The sequence below is a fragment of the Mustela putorius genome, unplaced genomic scaffold (genome assembly GCF_011764305.1).
Source record: "Mustela putorius furo isolate JIRA1106 unplaced genomic scaffold, ASM1176430v1.1 tig00000198_pilon_pilon_pilon, whole genome shotgun sequence".
In the NCBI taxonomy this organism is placed as follows: domain Eukaryota; kingdom Metazoa; phylum Chordata; class Mammalia; order Carnivora; family Mustelidae; genus Mustela; species Mustela putorius.
Window position 1 is genome coordinate 3249626 of NW_025421311.1, and position 14671 is coordinate 3264296.

Genomic DNA, 14671 nt, shown 5'->3' on the forward strand with positions numbered 1-14671 from the left:
AAGCAGTTACTTCCCTGGTTAGAAAGCTCTTGTCTCTTCTGTTTTGATTCTTAGGATTTGTTCAGGGATTTTTAAGATATGCTGCCATGCTTTACTGAGGGGCTAATGTCCTAGGTGCTCCTCCTTTCCTGGTTTCCTCTGGTGTAGCAGCGGGAGTCATCCTTGTCCTAGTACCGTCATAGTAGTGCTCGCAGTAATGGCGGCCGTAGGATGGAAACACAGTGCGTTAGATGCAGCTGTTCCTGCCACCCTTTAACTGAGTCAGTGATATACTTGTATCAGACAGTGGAAGTAACTGTGTGAAGAGCTCTGCACATACACATTTCCAAAGGACTTTACTGAGAACCAGGTTTTAAAACTACCTCACCTACTTCAAGAGCAGGAAAAGAGAATGAGGAGAAGTGATTCCTGAGGTTTGTTTTGGAGGCAGTGACTTCCATGCCATGAGATTCCGTGTCCCCCACTTCCCCCTTGGAGCTCCATCACGTTTACTGGTATCTAATGGCTGAGTCTAACTTTTTATCCTTTTAGAAAATCAAAATCTTGTTCGCGTAATTGAAAAGGCTCTTTCCAGGAAGTATGTTAAGAGCACATTGGGATAAGATAAAGGTAAGGTAAAGACACTGTGTTGATGCCGACTCTTAGAAACTGATAGCCCTAGCCCTGAATCATCATAGGTTCCAGGCAGTAGTTTCCCTAGGCCGGGAGAAGAATGCTGGCCCTTGACCCCAGCCTTGTGAACCCGGCGCAGGGTGTCCTGTGTGAGAAGCAGGTCGCTGTTCCAAGAGGCCCTGATAACAGGCCCTCAGTAGATGTGCTGCGTGAGGCTTAAGCCCTGGTGGCCCCCAGGGGAAACAAACTCCCAGCTGAAGACCGACCCTCCATCCCTCAGAGAATTTCTGCCACAGCAGGGCTGAGGGGAAGGAGAGAGGACAGACAGGAAGAACCCTGACTGCAGTGGGCCTCACTGCGAGCCTGACTCACTCCTTGCAGCCCTGAAGTAACTCACCGTGGCTCCCAGCTCCCAGTTCAAAGAATAAGAAGGCAACAGCATCCATTGAAACATGATAGGAAAACAGAAAAGACAACATTATTTCGGAACAAATGGCAGGAGTGGAGCTGCCTAGATTCAGAGGTGAAGAACATAAAAAACAAAAGCAACGAAGAATATCATGGAATTTCTCTTAAAAATGATGAAAAGGAATACAGCATGAGAAGACTAGTGAGAACTGTGCATTTAAATGTATATCCTAGAAATTGTGGGGGATAGGGAGCAGGTTTTTGAACTTGTAAGAAAATTAAAGAGACCATGAATTCTATGAAATGAATCACGGGAATAAAGAAAGAAGAAACCATGAGAGATTACAGGGAGCTGGCAAAATCGAGGAAACCATTTGATGAGAAAAGTAAAAATATTTCAAAATCAAAACAACCTGCATTAGCAATTTCAAGGAGTAGAATTAACATTTTTTGAAAAACCAAGTAAAATATCAGGAGGATAGAATGCAGAAAATAGCATCCAGTGTAGAGCTGTACCCAGATAAGGAGAGAGTGGCTATTCTAACTATTGAATATAATGTTGGTCAAGTATATAAATAATTACCCCTTCTGAAGAAAGGAAAAATTGGAGCAAAAAAACATGCAAAAAATGAATACAAGAAGACTTATCTGGAATAACATTCACATGACTCTCTGTACAGAAAGAACTTTTTATATTCTAAGAAAATATATTTCAGTAAACAAAGTTTTACCAAATTCTTAAACTTGGTAGGAAACATGTTACTAAAATCTGGAGATAAATATAATTATTTAAATAATGATTAGTCATGAAGCTCTAATGATTTTTGTTGAGAAATGGAAGCAGGTGTAATCCTTGAAAGAAAGTAGAAAAATAATGTTATGCTGAATATAATTCACTGTTTAAAAAAAAACAAGAACAAACTCCCCCAACCAAAAAAAAAGCAATACATTACCAAAAAGGACACTAGGGAGGAAGTAAAAGAGTGGAGTGAGGTGTGCTCACAGATGCTGTGAATGGCTGAAATCCATGCACTGAGAAAGAGCCATGTGATTTAGACGCAAAAAGATGACCGCTGTTTCATTTCCCCTCCGCATTACTAGTGGGGAAAAGATATGGCATAAAATAAGCCATATCACAAGTGATAGAACATAGAGGACATATTAAGGAAATTGAAGAAATAAAAAATATAAAATAAGATGAAAAATTGAACAGAAAGGAAAAATTGAAAAAAAAATTGCAAACATATTGAAAAAATATTTACAAACATATCAAGGAATGCAAAAACTAGCCAGGAAAGGAGTGAGGAAGAAGAAGACAGATCCTGAAGAGAGAGGAGGGAGGGCAGAAAGGAGAGAAGGAGAAAATTGCAATAAGAAAACTAATATAGATGCACTACTTTTTGAAGCTTTCAGTCCATGCGTGGAAACTCATTTCATCTTTTCAGTACCCCTATGAGCAGGTACTGCTGTTCTGCTGCGGGCACAGCCAGCCTGCGGTATAGAGAGCTGAGGATGTTGCCTTGGGTGTCAGAGCAGCTGCTGGGGGGCTCAGCCTGTGGGGGTGAGGTGCAGCCTACAGGCAGTGCCCTGATCATGCTGTAGTGCTCCCCAAAGTTGACATCATGTAAAACATTCAACGGGGTGAGAGAGGTTACTCGCTGCTCACAACTGTAGAAATTATAGGTCACAAGGAAGTTCTTATAAATCTTCGGACATCACACATACTGACCTACAGAAAGCAAAAACTGTAAGGTAGTTGAGGAAGAAATCAATATAAATGCATCAGTAGTAACAGACCATGCTAGATCAGGCAGGTGAGAACTAAAGCTACAATGTATTTAAAAATGTAGTTAATTTTTTAGTTTATCTCAGCTAAACATCCCTGAGAAGGTTTCCCCATTTTTCATTTATAAAGTCTTTGAATCTTTCAGTATAGAACTTAAAATCTTTCAGAAAATTACGTGTGTTACTAAAATTATTTCATCTAGTTCTTGGCCTTAGATTGTATCTTAATAATGTTTATTATCATTCCATTGGTCTGATAGTTCTGCTATTAGACAGAAGAGGTTAAAGATAGAAATCAAGCACTTCAGCTTTCTTTTTGATATGCTTTAGCATATTCATATTCATGGCCCATGAATGTGACCCTTTTTGCCTTGTCTAATAACTAAAAATATCCTATCAAAAGCAACATGCCTATTCATAACAATTTAGCCAAATTTAAAAAAGGATAAAATTTTAGCCTTGTGAGATTTCATACATAGGTTTTATCAGATCCTAGTAGTGGAAATTTACATTGGTTTAATCTTTCTGACAGCAGTCTTATTATATGCATCAAGAACTTTACATTTTCCTAACCTTCGACCTGTAAGTTAATAAATTATTTCAGCAACACAGTAGATTTCAGCATTATTTATAATACTGAAAATGCAAATGCATCCTAAATGTAGCAATATAGCAAAGTGATTACTGAAATAATAAATCCCTCATACACTTGACTCAGATGAAGTCGTTGAAAGGATGATGCTAATAGTTTTGAATTATCTAAGGAAATAGCTGTGAAAGAAGATATTAAGATAAAAGATTAGAATCTTAAAAACTTGTATATAAAATGATCTCAACCATATAAACAATTATATGAAGAGAGAACATTTAGAAAAAAATGCCAGCTTATTCCCTGAATCTTTCTGCATTTGGGGAGGATAAATGAATGATGTTTCACTTAACCGTTTTATATTTACAAGTGTTCCAAAATTATACTTTGAAAATAGTGGAAATACTTCCTTTTACTTATATTTGTAAGTCTCTTCTCTTTGGCGGATTATCCATTCTTCCTTTTCATGATGGAGGCCTTGGAAAGTTCAGGTCTCAAAAAGGGTATATTTTCAGAAGAGAGGGACTTGCAGATGAAATAAAACAATCGCCCTGTTTTCATGTCATGGGAATTCCTAGAGTCTGCACTCAGAGCAAAGTCCTGAGTATGGAAAATAGGACACCTGTTGCAACACCATTCAAGTTATAAACATTTTATTATGGGACAGCCAAATAAAACGAAAATCATGTTTCCATTACTGAAAAAGTATTGACCACAAAATAAATCTCTTAAGCATCCAGACACAGAAAAACTTCAGATTTTGATTGGGAAATTTCAACATTTAGTACATCAGAATCTCTGGATGTAGTGGAGAAGCACTTTGAAAAAATTTTGAATTCAAGGACTTCAACTCTGAAATGTTGATCCTCTTGGTCTGGGGTAGGGCGCAGGAGCTAGATTGTGAGGAGAACTATCAGGCAGTTTATTCAGAAGGGCTATGAAGCACAATCACATTAACCCAAGGAACAAACCAGATTTCTTTTCTCTCTTGTTCGTATGATATTTTTTATAGTTTTATTGAAGTATGATTGACATACAATTGACATATAATAATGACACATATTCAATTGTTCACATATGTAAACACCCATGAAACAATCTTCATCTTAAAGACAAACAACATGGGGCACCTGGGTGGCTCAGTGGGTTAAAACCTCTGCCTTTGGCTCAGGTCATGATCCCAGGGTCCTGGGATCAAGCCCCGCATCGGGCTCTCTGCTCAGTGGGGAGCCTGCTTCCCTACCTCTCTCTGGCTGCCTCTCTGCCTACTTGTGGTCTCTGTCTGTCAAATAAATAAATAAAATCTAAAAAAAAAAAAGGACATATATCACCAGCAAAAATTTTCTCAGGACCCTTGATTTTAAAGAATTCCATAGTCTCTTGATTACTATAAACTTCTAATAACCTTAAAATGTATGTCTTCAGTCATCTTTTCAAAGTTGGTTTAACTATTCTACCAATTTGGTTATTAATCAGACCCCAAAATGTCCTTACAGAAACACCCAGAAATGTTTGATCAGGTATCTGGGCATCCTGTGGTCTAATCGAGTTCACACATAAACTTAGCCGTCATCCTCACTCAGGAAAAAATACAAAACCTGAATAACTCAGTATCTGCTAACAAAATTGAATTTTAGTTACTAATCTTCCTACCAGGAATCCTCCATTCCTACGTTTTCCTGGTAAATTCTACTAAACGTAGGAAGAACTAGTGCCGATCTTATACAGATTCTTCTAGAAAGTTAAAGAGGCGGAAGGATTTACCATCCCATTCTAAAATGCTGTCATTACTCTGATATCAAAATAATCAAAGATATTATAGTAAATTAAAATTACAGACCAGTGCCAAATACCAATGCAACATTTATAACACTTTTAGAAAATCATATATAACAATACATAAAATGGATAATCCATCAATATCAAGTAGATTTTATCCCAGAAATGTAAGTTTGGCTTAACATTTGAAAATTAATGTAATTTGCCACATTAAGCAAAAAAGAAAAATCATATGATCATCTCAACATATACAGAAAAATTATTTGCCCTGAGCCAACATTTCCTGATCAAAATTCTTAGTAAGCTAAACTTTCATACTACAAGTGGCTTTCTCTGTAGAAATCTCAGAAAAGAGATCATTCGTGAATATTCTCATCAGAATTAGACAGTATGTGAATAATATAGAATCTTCGATACGCTTCTCTTACCACAAAATCTTATCAGGCAGATTTGGGTAGATCTAGTCTATTAACACAGATGGGCATTTGAGGGAACATTTTGCAGTTTGATCAATTGAGGTCAGAAAGGTATTTTAAAAATCCAAATCTTAAAACTTTTATATTTAAAAAATGAAATAGCAGGCAAATCGGCCTTTCACGATTAATTTTTCTTACGAATTTTCAAGCAGCTGATTAAATACAAGAAGAAAAAAGTAATTCCAGTTAACTTTGGTAAACACAGAAATTTAAAGAAGATGAATGTTTATGCCTAATTAATAATCAATGAAAATACTATTCTAAAAGGACCATCAATACTATTTTCTTCAAATAATGTCACACCTTGACTTGGACCAACGTCTTTGAAACACATAGTTACACTGAGGAAGCTGAAGTGTGTTAGCACTTACATTCTAAATCTGTGGTTCCCTGGTCTGCATCACGGTCATCTGAGATATGCACAGAGATACTCAGATACATAGAACTCGGAAACTTGGGTGAGGAATTGGCAAGCCGGAGAGAGAAACACACAAGAATGTCTTGCTTTAGAAAAATATCCACGTAATTTTGGTGACAGTCATGTTTGAGGACCACTATTCTAAATAAGCACCTGGGATGTTCTTGCCTAGCAGAGACCTGTATTTTGGCTTCATTAGACACCAAAGTGGGGTTCTCAGATCCACCCCAGGGTTCATGACACTTTGATAATGCTCCACATTGTGTCCACATCACTGCAGTGCTTTCTTCTGCACACTTCTGTTTGGGGGGTGCATCAGTTGGACTCGGTAGATAGTAACAATTTTAGTAGCCTGTTGTCATTTATCATTCCTCTGTCAGCTTCACTATAATGAGAATTGCTTCAGTGCCAAAAGAATGAATAATGCTAGTCTTTGGGCTAATTAATCGGACTCTTGTCACTGTATGTCCAATATAGTAATTAAATATTGCTGATAAAACAGGTCCAAATTTCACACACAGGGTGGGCCATTTTACAGACCTTTAACTTAATTTGGGGATTTCTATAACATTGATGCTGGACTTGCGTGTTCCACAAAGGAGGGAAATAACTTTCTTGTGCTAATTTTCTTGATATTTTAAAATTATTATCAGATATAAGGACATCTCTTCCATGAGGGCCAGTAAGCCAGTTACTGAAAACCCTGTACCCATAAAAAAGGATGGGGGGGTTGAATGGTATCTCAAGAGAAATACAGTCTCACTGCATTGAGAAGAGGACTCGGTGATTTTATTTAAATCAATTATGAGCATATAAATCATAATCAGGTTCTAAATCATTCTAAGTTGAAATACAGGGGAATAGCAGAAGGAAGAACAGATTGAGAGCATACTGGGGGAGAAAGACCGGGTAGATCTGAGCAGACCCTCATCAGGTTGTCTGTCCAAACTGAGCATTGGTGGGCTGACTGCCCACGGACTTGACATACATCTAGCAGCTTCTGTTTAATATAGGCTTCCAGTGTAACTAATATTATAATACGACTCCTACCTCTGATTTTTTTAATAGATTTTCCTTTATTTGTGTTTAATCTAAATGAGAAGAGGGATAGACTTAGTTTTCCAGATTATGTGAAGCTAACAGCTCATTTCTGACGCCTCATTTTGGAGAAGTGTGGCCTTTCTTCCCCTAGGAAAGTCGGCGCTTTTGTTTTTTTTGACTGCAGTACGGGGTCATGTGCTTTCAGACAGTCCTCTTCCTGGGTGAACCCAGTAGGGTCGGTCCTAGGATAGAAATACACCCAGAATGTGAGAATACTTGCAAGGGTACAGGAAGAAAAGTCAGGAACCAGGGAGTCAAGAAAAGCACCATAGAGGTAGCATATATGGAAATCTTAAAAAAATGAGCAAAACCAGGGGGTTTGGAAAGGTGGTGCGAGCTCTGTTTTTGTTCTGGTGTCACTTATTCATTTCATTTTGTGGAACAAATTATGGTCTGAAAGCAGTAACAACAGTAATGTTCTATGTATAGGATAAGGTGTGTTAATATTCTGTTAACATTATGAACTGTCTTGTTCGTAGTGTTCCCTCTCTGTCTACTGATCCTGGTTTCTGAGTTAAGTTTAGTAAAGGGGAAGACCAACAGTTCCAGCGTCAGTCTGGTAAAATCGCTAGTCAGCTGACTTGCACACCACCAGGAGGTTGTCCCCATCCAGGCTGTTCTTCCACACAGGAGAAGCAGAGCCGCTGAAGTAATGCGCGTACATTTCTCACGATGACCGAGCAAGTCCTCAGGGGAAGTGACGGGTCTGAGTATCTAGGAAGTCCCCAAACCACAGGGCCCATAACCAGACCCTTAAGTACAAGCTCATGGCCATAGCTCTTCCTCCTGGTCCTTTGTCCCACTCTCACAAAGTCCTCTTCACATCCTCCTTTGGGACTTCTCCAAGCAGAACTCCCTGGATGATTTATACTTTGACCTCTAACTTCTATTGACTGAATGTGGGTCTGGCTTTTCTCTTTCTAGCGTCACTAAGAAAAGGGTGGGTGCCTGAGCTTGGCAACCAGCAGGAGGCTTGTGCTGCTAAAACTTCCTAGAGACCTTTATTTTTTTCAGTTGCCAAACAGGAAGGCAGCCACATCACATCGCTGTCCAGGTACTCTGTCCGCAGCATCATTACCAAGCTCTCTTTTCCCTTTCTACATAGGCTTTTTAAAAAATAATAATAATAATAATACAATTATAATTTACAAGATTCTTCTCCTTTATACACAAGACTATTATTGTTACCTTAATACAATAGGTTTCTTCTCTTGATTCTTTGGGTAATATTCTTAATGGGCATAACTGTAAATAACATTGTGACAAAGGAAGGATTTCTGTATTGCTAAAACTTTTCAGAGTTACATCTATTCTTTTTGTACAATAAGAGATAATTTCTCTGATACTTTCAGATTTTTAAAGTTCTTTCCACTGGTCGTAACATTTCTAATTAGTGTAGGTACTGAGATCCCTCGCTGCAATTAGTTTATCAGAAATAGGTGTGTGTTTACTCTTTTACAGCGATGTTTTCTTTAAAAAAAAAAAAGAGTATCAGTATGTGTTTTATATGCGTAATCATCCTAAAAGGAAGCAGCTTTGATGTACAAAGGGAAAAATGATGTGCCGGACTCCATCAGCAAATGGGAGAGCCTCGCTCAGGAGATGCATCCTTACTGCTGCAGGGGCGAAGCGTACAGATGAGCGTATGCGGAGCCGGCGTGATAGTTGAACGAAGTGGCTCAGAGTCCTAACTTCAAACTGCCACTTGACCTGTACAGTTGTGAAGATGGGCTTCTCTCTCTGGGAAGCAAACTCAGTGTACGTTAATGACTGTGAACCCAGAAAGCTAATAGAGGCCACAGAAAATGTGTAGAGCGCCCAGGAGACAACAGTGGCAGCCCAGTAGTTAACTCCAGAACGAACAAGTCTGTCCTGAGGAAATAGTGACTGTTAATTGACAGAAGCTTAACCTTTCCACTCTCTGTTCATCAGTAACAGTCAAGCTTTGTAAAAGTTACTCAAACTCTTCAAAAGACTTTTTACAAATATTAGAACAATATTTTTCTTTTCCTTAGTTAACAAAGGAAATAGCATGATTCTTAGATGCATTCTCAGTACTATTGGCAGGGAACTACCAGCCTTACTGTTCGAAGTGATTACAAAACGTGGAGGGTGACACGTGCATGGTGACAGTGAAAGCCATTGCTGAGGCCTCTTTCTTTTGTCGCTACAGAACCATCTTTCCACATCCCTTGGAAAATCAGCACAGGTGTGTCTCAGAGGGTCCTGACTGCTGTAACGCATTTCAGGTTCACAGTCAGCCACCGCGAGTGGCATCCAGCAATATTTCTCATTTTCGTCTGATCATCATCGTGTGTTCAGCTGTCGTGTTGCTGGACACACATACTCGGTGACCACACACTGCTCAAGAATTTGCGGAGGGGACACAGCAGTCTGAAATCAAGTCAAAGGAATAGCACAGGACTTCTTTTTTTTTACATAGAACTTTGAAGTGCAAGGGCCGCTATAGGTCCTGAAAAACAAACAAACAACAACCAAAAAAAACCCAAAACTAGAAGGGCATTGTAAAAATAAATACCAAGTGTGAATAAATAGCAATAAATAGAGCCCAGTACTTTAGAATAAAATCTTCGAAATTGATTTTATTTACCTAGGAGACATCTTTTGCCTTTCCATTGTGGCTCTCTTGATGTTGTCAGTCAGTTTGACATGACACCTTTCTTGTGAACTTGTCAGAATCAGGAGTCTTCCCATTTGCACCTTGACAATTTGCATGACTAAGATAATCCTTCTGAGTAAGTACAGCTGCATCCCGCTGCTTCTACTTTTCAAGATTCACTCATCTTCATAGTGCCTATTTGTTATAACTCTGACATATTCTTGAGACATCCCAGTAAATAGTAATTCTGATTTCAAGAAAATGAGCATCTAGATGTCAGTCAACAACCGTTTTCTCTTTCCTTGGGACCAGCAGTGTGTTACCCTCCAGGTACCCGAATAGCTTCATGAACTGAGGATGGAATTAGGGTATAGGCATCGCGGTTGAGTCCAAAAAGAAGGCTCTCCTCCTCAGGAAAGAGAACATTTTTCTTTGAGTATTTATGTCCTCAACACAGCAAGTTTCTTCTGCATTTATTTCTATATTTGAAGAGCAAAATAGTTGCTTTATCTGTACACAGTTTGTAAATACTGGCATTTTATCACATAGAGTTTCTTCATAGTCATTCTCTTGATAGAATCTATGTTTAGAAGGTGCGCTGAACTGCAAAAGACTGTATATATCACGTCGTAATCATAACTCTTCACCATGCTTAGGACAGTCACGAAATAGAGGCCAGGGACCAGGAAGAAACAGTGGATCACAGGACATAGAGAAAATGTGAGTTTCATTCTTAGAAATAGTAGAATCTATTTATCAGTTGCTGTTGGTAAACTCTTCCTCTCTAGGGAACTTTTACCTTCCGAGGTTATAATTTAAACAACAGTTACAGAATCAATGAGTAAATCCTGGCATTTACAGTGTGGGATGGGGAAACCAACATGTAAAAATGCACAACCAAATATTAGACTTTCTAACTGAGATTTGGCATAAATTTTGCATTCTATTTCATAAGTGCACAAGCAGCAATTTATTTAAGAGTCTAAATCAAAGTAGTCTATCTGAAAGGAATTTCAGTTGTATATGCAAAATTAGAGGAAGTTAAACATGAAAAGGAAAAGTAAGATTCAGATATTTAAAGAATTTACAGATGGAAGCTTTTTTGTCATCAAAAATAGTTTTAGATTTTATTATATCTTTAAGTTAATTAATTTTATCATTGAATACATTTCTCAGTTTTGAATGTTATTTTTAGAAAAATGCTAACTAGCATATTTCATATATAGAATTTAAAAAGGAATATTGCTATGAGTGTCATATAGTCTCCACTTACAAAATGTTTGAGTATCTGGTCCTTCCTGGTTTCCAAGTCATCAATAGTATTACTGAATTATGTATACAAACTGATAGGAGATATATATATATATTTCAGTGTTCAAACCATGTGGCAGACATTATCGTCATGCCCCAGAAAGAGTAAATGTATTACACAATTTATATACATAGCATCATAAACTTTCAACTTACCATTAACAGAAATATTTCCAGTGATAAAAACAGTTTTTAAGCTTTAGAAGAAAATCAGCAAATCTAGTATTATAACACAGAGACTGTGGTTTCTGAATTTTTAATAAACAGGTTGAATTTATTATTTTTACTGTTGACTTTTGGGAATGGAAATGTTTTGAAAATTACACTCTGTGCTGTGCATGTATCTAGAAACCGGAAGCACTCGTGTAGAGGGAGGATGCTAGGTTTGGATTAAGTTATCATTTGTAAATGAGCGTCATGATTTTTCACAGAGGGGTGTCTTAAATGCAATAAGATATTTAAGTAAATTACAAATATTTGAGTTGAATAAATATTTAAGTATATTTTTGGGGTTTAAGTCACACTGAGAGGGATGAAATAGGTCTTGGGATAAGTTTGCTACTTGCCATGACTTTATAGGATAAAAAAGATGGAAGAACTGCATTATTACTTTTCATTCTGAATAGATTTTTTCCTTTTAAAACTCATCTACAATGCAAAAATGAGGTTCAGAATAACAAGCAACTTATCTTTAAACAGAGTATTTTAAATGATCTGGAATTTTTAAATGATCTATTGTATTAGAAAGGAAAATCTGGAGCTTGTCTAGAAAAAGAAAAGAGAAGTGCACTCTTGTAGGTAAAGAGAAATAGACATGACATTAAGGGTTGACGTCCATGGGACCAACTGGTGGAAGTCTGTGAATCCACTATGAGTAATTTCATGCAGAAAGAAAGGGTGAGAAGGGAATATTACTCATAAATAAAAAAATAGGTCAAAGAAATTATTTTGGCAGTGATATCTGTCATTGTCTATACAAGAAGAAATTTATAGGGATATAGGATTCCGGTCGGAAGTGAAAAAAGATGCCCTTAGAAGTTTCTAAGAGAGGTTTTCTTTGGGAAGGTAGTACATTGTAACAAACTCATCATTTTCTCCTTAAATGTGAATTGAAAAGATCGGTAGGTCATCACAACTGCTGTTGAAATGGAATTCTTCCATGCCAAGATGATAGATTGAATTCATATGTTAATTTCTCCTCCCAAAAGCATTGCAAAATAATATTCAAATAAAAAAAAGACATTAAGTCCACACTGACAAAGACAGTGGGAAACGGCCATCAGTGGATGCTAGAGTGTTCACAGACAGGAGGTTAAGAGGGAGCCAATGAACTTAGCCGAATTCTGAGGAGATGCAGGAAACAAAACTACCTGGGGTTCCAGAACAGTCATTGACTCCTCCCCGAACCCCATGTGACTGCTGCAGTGGGCTCTTTACCCAGATAGCATCTACATCACCCTCCAGGCATTTCCTTGTTGACAGATCCTAGCTGTCAGCACTGAGGCTACAAGTGTCAAAGTCTTACTTAGGAGGACTCCTTCACTTCTCAGGAGGGAGCATTTGACTCAGACCTGCGCAGTCCGATATGATGACGTTATCTCCCTGTGGATAAACAGAGTACTAGGAGAAGTCACCCTTCGGCACCATATTCATTGCTTCTACTTAGGATACGTGTACTTGTATAGCCATTTGTGACTAAGGGACAAGTCTGTGAGCCTCTGCACTAAACGACATCATTGAAATTACTGAATTAACCCAGGAGTAACTTATGCCCACAGCTATAGATGTTCCACACTGTAAAAGCCACTTTATTTAAATATTCCATTACTTGAGACCCAACGTCTTCTGACAGATAGACAGCCTCAGGCAAAGCCTGACAGTTGACAAGCTCCTTCTCTGTGCACCGAGCCCCAGGCACGTTTGTATTGCCCAGTTCTAAAATATGAACAGATAGGGCAAGGGTTACCTGGCGTTTAAGGAAAGCCTCAGGATTGTAAGAATATTGGGGAAATTGCCACAAAAGAAAAAGATATAATTCAGTGCCAAGAACATAAATTTAAAACTAAAACCTCTAATTAGTATCCTCAGAAAATTCATTGCCCCTCAGAACTCATCTAAGAGACTAAAAACACAAACAACTAAGTAAGTAATATGTAATATGTGCATCTTGTTTGATTCTGATTCAAATAGTCTTTTGAGGGAAAAACATGATGTTGAGATAAATAGAAAACACAAATATGTGCTATATATTAGATGAAATCAGGGAATTGTGTTAGGCAAGTAAAGGGCATCACATTACATGCTGAAAATGCCAATATTTTAAGGAAATTAATGCTTAATTCCTTATACAGGCTGATGTATAAATTGATAAAAGAACATTATGTCTGGACTTTGCTTTTCAGTATAATCCAGCTGAGACAGAGTGAGAAAGTAATATGGTAACTAGTAAGTAATATATAGTAATATATATATAGTATATATAGTAATTAGAAAGTAATATAGTAAATTCTTGGTAACTGTTTGATTTAGGTGATGGGATATGAGAGTTACAAGAATATTTTTTTAAAACATTGTTGCTCCTAAGGAAAAGAACTGAAAAGGTTAAGAAAAGAAAGAAGAGATTTTCTGGTCATTTGAGGGCTTTCTATACTATTTGATTTTTTAAAATCATACATTTCTATAAAAAACAAATCTTAATGAATTCATTGTTCCGGCACAACTGTGAGGCTGAGGTAATAAGATTGCCAACCACACAAAGTGTGTGTGTGTGCACATGTGTGTGTGCACGTGTGCCAAATGAATATTAAAAATAAGAACTCAATCTAGTTGACAATGGTAGAAGAATGTGATGTGGTAAATCAGGCAAGACATACCTAGGCAGATGAGATTTTATTCGAGTCCTAAAGAAATATTGGGTTGTGTACATACTGGCTAGAAATTGATTAGGAATTTGGCAATTGACTATATTATCTTCTCTAACTGTAAAATTATCAGTTTTATGGATGAAGACTGAGTCAGGTTGAGTAACTTGCCCCCGTTCACAAATTCTGAATGTCAAAACTAGAAGTCAGACCCAGATCTACCTATCTCTTCCCCCAGGCTTCTCCCTCTGAAACAATGCAAGTGAGAAATAAAGACATTGAGGGTGGCGTTTCATGGGGATGAAAAAGGTGTGGACACGGTTGCAGTGACAGACGCAGAGGTGGGGGAGGAGTAGGCTGGAAGCGAGAGCGCGGGCAGACCACTGAGGAGAGATAGAGTTTGGGAGGGAAGAAGAGGATGAAGCCATAGTTACCCGGCCACATAGTATTCATTTCAGGAAGGAGTAGTGGATTTTGAGGGAGGAAAAATGTTTTACTCTTTACCCATTCTGAAGTAGATTTTTTAAAAAAGGAATGTATTACATAACAGAACAAATGCTACATAACAAAGGGATCCATTGTAGGAAGATCCGGTGATAAAAGCAAGGGAGGCGGGAGAAAGCGCAATATTTCAGAGAAGATGGTGGTTAAGAAGCAGGTAAAAGGAGTTGGGGGCTGAGACTCAGGTTCTCCCAGAGTCAGTGGGAGAAA

The 14671-nt window shown here is 37.8% G+C and overlaps 1 protein-coding gene across 9 annotated transcripts in view; it reads left to right on the top strand.

Annotated features, from left to right (window-relative positions):
- Positions 1–14671, top strand: part of GRIA4 (glutamate ionotropic receptor AMPA type subunit 4) — a 378736-nt gene that overhangs the window by 33362 nt on the left and 330703 nt on the right. The gene's annotated exons all lie outside the window — the stretch shown is intronic.